This window comes from Anomaloglossus baeobatrachus, unplaced genomic scaffold, assembly GCF_048569485.1.
Source record: "Anomaloglossus baeobatrachus isolate aAnoBae1 unplaced genomic scaffold, aAnoBae1.hap1 Scaffold_176, whole genome shotgun sequence".
NCBI lineage: Eukaryota > Metazoa > Chordata > Amphibia > Anura > Aromobatidae > Anomaloglossus > Anomaloglossus baeobatrachus.
Window position 1 is genome coordinate 227,629 of NW_027441946.1, and position 11,113 is coordinate 238,741.

The following is an 11,113-nucleotide window of genomic DNA, read 5'->3' on the forward strand; positions in this document are numbered from 1 at the left end:
TTGCACACTCCAACTAATTATAAGTAAGCCATTATACTAGCAAACACTCAGTGTACCTAGTGGCATCCTATCTGTGGCTATTGGACTTTGCTATAGTCCCACTAGTGCAAAGACATTTGCAGAGCACGTCTGCCTGCATTGCACACTCCAACTAATTATAAGTAAGCCATTATACTAGCAAACACTCAGTGTACCTAGTGGCATCCTATACGTGGCTATTGGACTTTGCTATAGTCCCACTAGTGCCAAGACATTTGCAGAGCGCATCTGCCTGCGTTGCACACTCCAACTAATTATAAGTAAGCCATTATACTAGCAAACACTCAGTGTACCTAGTGGCATCCTATCTGTGGCTATTGGACTTTGCTATAGTCCCACTAGTGCAAAGACATTTGCAGAGCACGTCTGCCTGCATTGCACACTCCAACTTTTTTAAACTAAGCAATTTTACTAGCAAACACTCAGTGTACCTAGTGGCATCCTATACGTGGCTATTGGACTTTGCTATAGTCCCACTAGTGCCAAGACATTTGCAGAGGGCATCTGCCTGCGTTGCACACTCCAACTAATTATAAGTAAGCCATTATACTAGCAAACACTCAGTGTACCTAGTGGCATCCTATCTGTGGCTATTGGACTTTGCTATAGTCCCACTAGTGCAAAGACATTTGCAGAGCACGTCTGCCTGCATTGCACACTCCAACTTTTTTAAACTAAGCAATTTTACTAGCAAACACTCAGTGTACCTAGTGGCATCCTATCTGTGGCTATTGGACTTTGCTATAGTCCCACTAGTGCCAAGACATTTGCAGAGCGCATCTGCCTGCGTTGCACACTCCAACTAATTATAAGTAAGCCATTATAGAGTCACCGCGAGCTCAAGGAGAACCGGGTTTTGGCCGTTACAGCCGGAAGGAAGACTTCTGAAAGCCAGGGAAGGAGTCTTGCGAGGATAATTTGCATATTCCCAGTGCCTTCTGGGATAAGTGAAGAGTCACCGCGAGCTCAAGGAGAACCGGGTTTTGGCCGTTACAGCCGGAAGGAAGACTTCTGAAAACCGCGCGCCTAGCGGCGCGCGAGTTTTAGCCTGTCTTCTTCATTGTGAGCGTGAGTGAGCAAAGTGTGAGCAAAAGTAAGTGTGAGTAGAATTGTTTGTATTTAGTTGTTTAATTACTTAACATTTGTTTAGTGCTATCCCCATTAGAAAATGTGCTCCACTATTGCTAATGCGATCCAGTGTACATCTTGTCTCATGTATGCAGTCCTTGAAAAGCCGTTCGAGGGTGCATACTGTTGTTCGAGATGTGAGCAAGTTGCACATTTGGAAGCCCAGATACTGGATCTAAATGAGCAGCTGGCAACTCTGAGATGCATTAGCAATATGGAAAGGAGTTTGCTGCTCACTGAGCAGCAGCTTGCTGGGTCAGATGTGGGGGAGGATCGTAGTAGGGAGCGGCAGGACGGTGAGGTAGGTAGCTGGGTGACAGTTAGAAAGGGGGGTAAAGGGAAAAGTGCTAGGAAGGCTAGTCCTGAACTGACACACCCCAATAGGTTTGCAAACTTGGCAGATGAGGGGGATGTCATTACAGGGGTAGCATTGCTGCAGCAAGGCATGACCTCTGAACGCCAGAGGAGTGTCTGCTCCAGTAAGGGGGGGAATAGGAGTGCAGGGCAGGCAAGACAGGTACTGGTAGTGGGGGACTCAATTATTAGGGGGACAGATAGGGCAATCTGTCACAAAGACAGGGATCGCCGAACAGTGTGTTGTCTTCCTGGCGCTCGAGTTCGGCACATCGCTGATCGGGTTGACAGATTACTGGGAGGGGCTGGGGAGGACCCAGCGGTCATTGTACACATTGGCACAAATGACAAAGTTAGAGGTAGGTGGAAGGTCCTTAAAGATGATTTCAGGGAATTAGGTTGTAAGCTTAAAGCATGGACCTCAAAGGTGGTATTTTCGGAAATACTACCTGTGCCACGAGCCACACTAGAGAGGCAAAGGGAGATCAGGGAGGTTAACAGGTGGCTCAGGAATTGGTGTAGGAAAGAGGGTTTTGGGTTCCTGGAGAATTGGGCCGACTTTTCAGTTGGCTACAGATTCTATGCTAGGGATGGGCTGCATCTTAATGGGGAAGGTGCAGCTCTGCTGGGGCAGAAAATGGCTAGAAGGTTGGAGGAGTGTTTAAACTAGGAATGGGGGGCGAGGGTATTCACTTTATAGAAGGGGAATGTAGTGCAGATAGTGACCAGGGCACAAGTAATGAAATTGGGGGTGGTACGGGGGGAAGGGTTAGGACAGTTAATACAGTAAGCAGGAATACAGGTACAGAGTCATACGTAACGTGCATGTACACTAATGCCCGAAGCCTCACAAATAAGGTGGAGGAATTAGAATTAATATTGTTGGAAGAAAATTATGATATAGTGGGGATATCAGAGACATGGCTGGATGAGAGCTATGACTGGGCTGTTAATTTACAGGGTTATAGCCTATTCAGGAATGACCGTACAAATAAGCGAGGGGGAGGTGTGTGTCTATATGTAAAATCATCCTTAAAACCCATCCTGCGTGACAACATATGTGAGGGTACTGAGAATGTAGAGTCCCTATGGGTGGAGATAAGGGGGGGGAGAATGAATAATAAAATACTGATAGGGGTGTGTTATAAGACGCCGAATATTATGGAAGAGATAGAGAATCTCCTCATAAAGCAAATTGATAAAGCAGCGAGTCTCGGAGAGGTAATTATTATGGGGGACTTTAACTATCCTGATATAAATTGGGGAACAGAAACTTGCAGTTCCAGCAAAGGAAATAGATTTTTGATAACAATGAAAGATAATTACCTTTCACAAATGGTACAGGACCCCACAAGAGGGGGAGCACTACTAGACCTTGTACTAACCAATAGGCCAGACCGCATATCAAATATACAAGTTGGGGGTTACTTGGGGAATAGTGATCACAAAATAATAAGTTTTCATGTATTCTTTAGTAAGATGTCTAGTAGAGGGGCTACAAGGACACTAAACTTCAGGAAAGCAAATTTTAAACGGTTGAGAGATGATCTTAGTGCAATAAACTGGGATGATGTACTAAGTAATAAAAGTACACAAAGCAAATGGGAGACTTTTATGAGCATCCTGAATAGGGCTTGTGCAGAAAATATACCCTATGGGAACAAACATGCTAGAAATAGGAGGAAACCCCTATGGCTAAATAGAGCTGTAAGGGAAGCAATAAAAGAAAAACAGAAAGCCTTAAAAGAATTAAAGAGGGTAGGTAGTGATGAGGCATTATATAATTATAGAAAATTAAATAAAATATGTAAAAAGCAAATTAAGTTAGCTAAGTTTGAGACAGAGAGACTCATTGCGAGAGAAAGTAAAAATAATCCTAAAATATTCTTTAACTACATAAACAGTAAAAAACTGAAAAGCGATAGTGTTGGCCCCCTTAAAAATAGTCTTGGTGAAATGGTGGAAGGGGATGAGGGTAAAGCCAACCTGCTGAATGACTTTTTTTCTACGGTTTTTATACAAGAAAATGCCATGGCAGATGACATGACCAGTGATACCATAAATTCACACTTGAATATTACCTGCTTAACCCAGCAGGAAGTACGCCGCCGCCTCGAAATCACTAAGGTTGACAAATCTCCGGGCCCGGATGGCATACACCCCAGAGTACTACAGGAATTGAGTTCTGTGATAGATAGACCATTATTTTTAATCTTCTCAGATTCCTTAATAACAGGGTCGGTACCGCAGGACTGGCGCATAGCAAATGTGGTGCCAATATTCAAAAAGGGGACAAAAACTGAGCCGGGAAATTATAGGCCGGTAAGTTTAACCTCTACGGTTGGTAAAATCCTTGAGGGTTTCTTGAGAGATGCTATATTGGAGTATCTCAAGAAAAATAACCTTATGACAGAGTATCAACATGGGTTTATGAGGGATCGATCCTGTCAAACTAATTTGATCAGCTTCTATGAAGAGGTAAGTTCAAGTCTGGACCAGGGAAATGCAGTGGATGTTGTGTATATGGACTTTTCAAAAGCTTTTGATACGGTGCCACACAAAAGGTTGGTACATAAAATGAGAATAATGGGGATAGGGGAAAATATGTGTAACTGGGTTAAAAACTGGCTAAGTGAAAGGAAACAAAGGGTGGTTATTAATGGTACGTACTCGGACTGGGTCTCAGTTCATAGTGGGGTACCACAGGGGTCAGTATTGGGCCCACTTCTTTTCAACATATTTATAAATGACCTTGTTGGGGGCATGCGGAGTAGAATTTCAATATTTGCAGATGATACTAAACTCTGCAGGGTAATCAATACAGAGGAGGATAATTTTATATTACAGGGAGATTTATGTAAATTGGAGGATTGGGCTGAGAAGTGGCAATTGAAGTTTAATGTAGATAAATGTAAGGTCATGCACTTGGGTAGAGGAAATAACATTTATGATTATGTACTTAATCGTAGAACACTGGGTAAAACAGACACAGAAAAAGACTTGGGTGTATTGGTGGATGGTAAACTTCACTTTAGTGGACAGTGTCAGGCAGCTGCTGCCAGGGCTAATAAAATAATGGGATGTATTAAAAGAGGTATAAGTGTTCATGAAAAAAATATAGTTCTACCTCTGTACAAGTCACTAGTGCGACCACACTTAGAATACTGTGTACAATTCTGGTCACCGATATATAAGAAGGACATAGCTGAACTGGAGAGGGTGCAGAGAAGAGCCACCAAGATTATTAGAGGAATGGGTGGGCTGCAATACCAAGACAGGTTATTAAACTTGGGGTTATTTAGTTTGGAAAAACGAAGGCTTAGGGGGGATCTAATCACAATGTATAAATATATGAGGGGACAGTACAGAGACCTTTCCAAAGATCTTTTTACACCAAGGCCTGCGACTGGAACACGGGGGCATCCACTACGTCTTGAGGAAAGAAGGTTTAATCATAATCACAGACGAGGATTCTTTACTGTACGAGCAGTGAGACTATGGAACTCTCTGCCACATGATGTTGTAATGAGTGATTCACTACTAACATTTAAGCAGAGCCTGGACGCCTTTCTTGAAAAATGTAATATTACCAGTTATGTATATTAGATTTTATGACAGGGTATTGATCCAGGGAACTAGTCTGATTGCCGGATGTGGAGTCAGGAAGGAAATTTTTTCCCCATTGGAACTTGTTTGCCACATTGGGGTTTTTTTGCCTTCCTCTGGATCAACATGTTAGCCTACAGGTTGAACTAGATGGACTTAGAGTCTCCCTTCAACCTTAAAAACTATGATACTATGATACTATGATACTATGATACTAGCAAACACTCAGTGTACCTAGTGGCATCCTATACGTGGCTATTGGACTTTGCTATAGTCCCACTAGTGCCAAGACATTTGCAGAGCGCATCTGCCTGCGTTGCACACTCCAACTAATTATAAGTAAGCCATTATACTAGCAAACATTCAGTGTACCTAGTGGCATCCTATACGTGGCTATTGGACCTTGCTATAGTCCCACTAGTGCCAAGACATTTGCAGAGCGCATCTGCCTGCGTTGCACACTCCAACTAATTATAAGTAAGCCATTATACTAGCAAACACTCAGTGTACCTAGTGGCATCCTATACGTGGCTATTGGACCTTGCTATAGTCCCACTAGTGCCAAGACATTTGCAGAGCGCATCTGCCTGCATTGCACACTCCAACTAATTATAAGTAAGCCATTATACTAGCAAACACTCAGTGTACCTAGTGGCATCCTATACGTGGCTATTGGACTTTGCTATAGTCCCACTAGTGCCAAGACATTTGCAGAGCGCATCTGCCTGCGTTGCACACTCCAACTAATTTTAACTTAGCCATTATACTAGCAAACACTCAGTGTACCTAGTGGCATCCTATACGTGGCTATTGGACTTTGCTATAGTCCCACTAGTGCCAAGACATTTGCAGAGCGCATCTGCCTGCGTTGCACACTCCAACTCATTATAAATAAGTTGCATTGTCAGGGATATTTATTCTTTATTATTCTGCTGTTAATAAAGCTAGACCACCACTGCAATCTTCACCACCTCTCAATTTTTACTACCACATTTTCAGTCCACAATCTTGTCGCAATCAACATGAGTGGCAAAATGACAGATGCTGGTGGAAAGGGGAAGAGGCGTGGTGGAAAAGGCAAAAAAGGTTTTGTCTGTGGGGAAAGTGGCAAAGCTCCATGATCATCTGCTGAAGATAGACCATCTACCAGCAAAAGTAAGATGTCTACTACTTACCGTGGACAATCCGATGTGCTCCCTTTTTTACGGACACGAACAACAGGAAGAAAGGTAGATGATGGGCAAAAAAGGAAAATGCTTGAATGGATCTCAAGTGGTCCAACAAGTGCCCTCTCAGCCACTTCAAGTACCGCATCCAAAAAACACCAGTCCTCTGAGTTGTCATCCCAATCACACTTGATTTCTCCCAGCTCTGAAGTCTCCATCAGCCCTGCACAGTATGGTGGAACTGAGATGGCTGAGTCTGCAGAGCTGTTCAGTCACACTATAGCCTGGGAATCAGAGGTCTGCTCCCAAGCTACAGTGAATACAGAACAGGAAATGGTCTGCAGTGATGCCCAGAACCTTTGTGACTCTGATTCAGGCTGTGAGGACCAAGTTTCTGAGCATAATGTTGACCCTTTGTCACAAACTGTAACACCTGTGGTTATAGACAATGAGGAACATACTGATGAAGATGAGACGCAGATACCCGATTGGGATGACAACTTAAATATTCGGTCAGGGCAAGAAGAGGCTCGGTCTGAGGGGGAGGGGAGTGCAAACACAACAATTGATGATGAAGTTCTAGATCCCACCTACTGTCAACCCCCAGTCAGGCACTCGAGGAGGTCAACAGAGGCGGTGGAGGAGGATGCAACCGACGACGAAGTTACCTTGCGCCTTCCTGGACAGAGTCGGAGCACTGGTAGCACGTCTACAACTGCATCCTCAGCCACCACTCTGCCTATGAGCATTATTCGGGGTGGATCAACAGGTCGCATGGCCTCTAAGCCTTGCCTAGCCTGGTCCTTTTTTGACATAGAAAAAGATCGCCCAAATCATGTGATATGTAAAATTTGTCATGATTCTCTTAGTAGAGGTCAAAACCTCAGCACTTTGACAACTTCTTCCATGAATCGTCACATGAATAAATATCATAGGTCCCGGTAGGAAGCTCACTGTGCTGCAATGCTGCAAGAGCGAACCATCCACCGCCCGCCCCTTCCAGTGCATCCGCGCGCTCTTCATCTTCTAGGACTGTGGGGACAGCTGTCACACCTGTTTTTCCACGCCAAACTTCCACCACTGTAACCGCAACAGGCAGTTTGCTTGTAAGGTCGTCAGTTGGTTTGGAAGGGGAAACAAGTGAGTGTGTACAGCTCTCTCAGACATCGATAGCACCAACGTTGGATGAAGGCAACATCATGTCTCCGCCTGCATTTTCCTCACAAACCTGCATTTTTCCAGGGACACCCTACTCAACACCGTCTACACACAGCAGCCAGATCTCTGTCCCTCAGATGTGGTCAAATAAAAGGCCACTTCCTCCGACCCATGACAAAGCTAAGAGGTTGACTCTATCCCTCTGTAAGCTGTTGTCTACCGAAATGCTGCCTTTCCGCCTAGTGGACACACAGGATTTTAGAGACCTTATGTCTGTCGCTGTGCCCCAGTACCAGATGCCTAGTCGCCACTACTTCTCTAAGAAAGGTGTGCCCGCGCTACACCAGCATGTCGCACACAACATCACCGCTTCCTTGAGAAACTCTGTGTGTGAACGGGTGCATTTCACCACCGATACTTGGACCAGTAAGCATGGACAGGGACGTTACATGTCGCTGACTGGGCACTGGGTAACTATGGTGATAGATGGTGAAGGGTCTGCTGCACAAGTCTTGCCGTCCCCACGACTTGTGTGTCAATCCTCTGTCTGTCCAAGTTCCTCCACAGCTTCTGCATCCTCCACCTCATCTGGGTCCTCCACCTCCGCCCCAAGCCTGCCTGGTCAGGCCACCAGCGTTCTCACTGCGCAGAAGGAATCACGCACGCCTCATTACTATGCTGGCAGCAGAGCGCAACGGCATCAGGCGGTCTTTAGCTTGACATGTCTTGGGAATAAGAGTCACACAGCTGAGGAGTTGTGGTCAGCTCTGCGGTCCGAGTTTAATAAATGGTTGTCTCCACTCAACCTGCAGCCTGGTAAGGCCGTGTGCGACAATGCTGCAAACCTGGGTGCGGCACTTCGCCTGGGCATTGTGACACACGTACCTTGTATGGCTCACGTGTTGAACCTTGTCGTCCAGCAATTTTTAACACACTATCCCGGCCTAGATGGCCTTCTGAACAGGGCACGAAAACTGTCAGCTCACTTCCGCCGTTCAAGCGCCGCAGCAGAGCGACTTGCATCGCTCCAGAAGTCTTTCGGCCTGCCGGTTCATCGCCTGAAATGCGATGTGGCGACACGCTGGAATTCAACTCTCCACATGTTACAGCGACTGTGGCAGCACCGCAGAGCCCTGGTGCAATACGTCATGACGTATAGCCTGGGCCAACGAGATGCAGAGGTGGGGCAGATCACCCTGATGGAGTGGTCTCAGATCAAGGACCTATGCACCCTTCTGCACAGTTTCGACATGGCGACGAATATGTTTAGCTCTGACAATGCCATTATCAGCATGACGATTCCAGTCATTTACATGCTGGAGCACACGCTAAACACTATTCGGAGTCAGGGGGTGGGACAACATGAAGGGGAGGGACTACAGGAGGATTCATATGCGCAAGGGACAACAACATCACCAAGGTCCAGACGTTCATCATCACCAACGCAGCAGGCATGGGACCATGGGGAACAGGGATCGACAAGGGCGCATAGTAGCAGGCGAAATGTTGAGCAAGGTGCAGGAGAACATGAAGAAATGGAGGACGAACTGTCCATGGACATGGAAGACTCAGCGGATGAGGGAGACCTTAGTCAAATTTCAGTTGAAAGAGGTTGGGGGGAGATGTCAGAGGAAGAAAGAACGGGTAGCACCTCTATGCCACAAACACAGCGTGGACTTGGTCCGCATGGCTGCGCAAGACACATGAGTGCCTTTTTGTTGCACTACCTCCAACATGACAGTCGTATTGTCAAAATTAGAAGTGATGATGACTACTGGATTGCCACACTATTAGATCCCCGGTACAAGTCCAAATTTTGTGACATAATTCCAGCCATAGAAAGGGACGCACGTATGCAGGAGTATCAGCAGAAGCTGTTACTCGATCTTAGCTCGGCTTTTCCACCAAACAACCGTGCAGGTGCAGGGAGGGAATCTCCCAGTTGTAACTTGACAAACATGGGACGGTCTCGTCATCTTCAACAGTCTACCCGTACCAGTAGGACCGTATCTGGTGCCGGTAACAGCAATTTTATGGAATCTTTTCATAATTTTTTTAGACCCTCTTTTGCAAGGCCACCAGAGACAACAAGTCTGACACATACTCAACGGCTGGAGAGGATGATACAGGAGTATCTCCAAATGAACATCGATGCCATGACTGTGCAACTGGAGCCTTGCTCCTTTTGGGCTTCAAACCTAGAAAAATGGCCAGAGCTCTCCAGTTACGCCTTGGAGATTTTGTCGTGTCCAGCTGCCAGCGTTGTCTCTGAACGTGTATTCAGTGCTGCTGGGTGTGTGCTGACAGATAAGCGCACACGTCTGTCCAGTGACAATGTCATCAAAATGAACAAGTCATGGATCCATAAGGAATTTACTACCCCTGTGTCATCCTGGGGAGAGTAAATGCTTGTTGATTTGGAATGTGCTTGATGCAAATCAAAACATCCTGTTTGCAACTAGGGCCCAAGTGCTGCCACTGATGGGGTGGGTGTCTGTGTGGCCCAATTTTTGGAAAAAAGGGAGACTCCGCTTGGAGTAACCCTTGCTTGCTGTGTTTTTAAAAGAAGCCAAGATGAACAGAGCTGGGATCAGGAAAGACTTTGCTACCTACCCCGGTGTCATCCTGGGGACGGTTAAGAATAGCGTATTTTTGAATGTGCTTGATGCAAATGTAGCTGTGAAGTGTACAACTGGGGCACAACTGCTGCCACTGAAGGGGTGTGTGTGTGTGGGGCCCAATTTTTGGAAAAAAGGGAGACTCCGCTTGGAGTAACCCTTGCTTGCTGTGTTTTTAAAAGAAGCCAAGATGAACAGAGCTGGGATCAGGAAAGACTTTGCTACCTACCCCGGTGTCATCTTGGGGACGGTTAATTATGGCGTATTTTTGAATGTGCTTGATGCAAATCAAAACATCCTGTTTGCAACTAGGGCCCAAGTGCTGCCACTGATGGGGTGGGTGTCTGTGTGGCCCAATTTTTGGAAAAAAGGGAGACTCCGCTTGGAGTAACCCTTGCTTGCTGTGTTTTTAAAAGAAGCCAAGATGAACAGAGCTGGGATCAGGAAAGACTTTGCTACCTACCCCGGTGTCATCCTGGGGACGGTTAAGAATAGCGTATTTTTGAATGTGCTTGATGTAAATGTAGCTGTGAAGTGTACAACTGGGGCACAACTGCTGCCACTGAAGGGGTGGGTGTGTGTGGGGCCCAATTTTTGGAAAAAAGGGAGACTCCGCTTGGAGTAACCCTTGCTTGCTGTGTTTTTAAAAGAAGCCAAGATGAACAGAGCTGGGATCAGGAAAGACTTTGCTACCTACCCCGGTGTCATCCTGGGGACGGTTAATTATGGCGTATTTTTGAATGTGCTTGATGCAAATCAAAACATCCTGTTTGCAACTAGGGCCCAAGTGCTGCCACTGATGGGGTGGGTGTCTGTGTGGCCCAATTTTTGGAAAAAAGGGAGACTCCGCTTGGAGTAACCCTTGCTTGCTGTGTTTTTAAAAGAAGCCAAGATGAACAGAGCTGGGATCAGGAAAGACTTTGCTACCTACCCCGGTGTCATCCTGGGGACGGTTAAGAATAGCGTATTTTTGAATGTGCTTGATGCAAATGTAGCTGTGAAGTGTACAACTGGGGCACAACTGCTGCCACTGAAGGGGTGGGT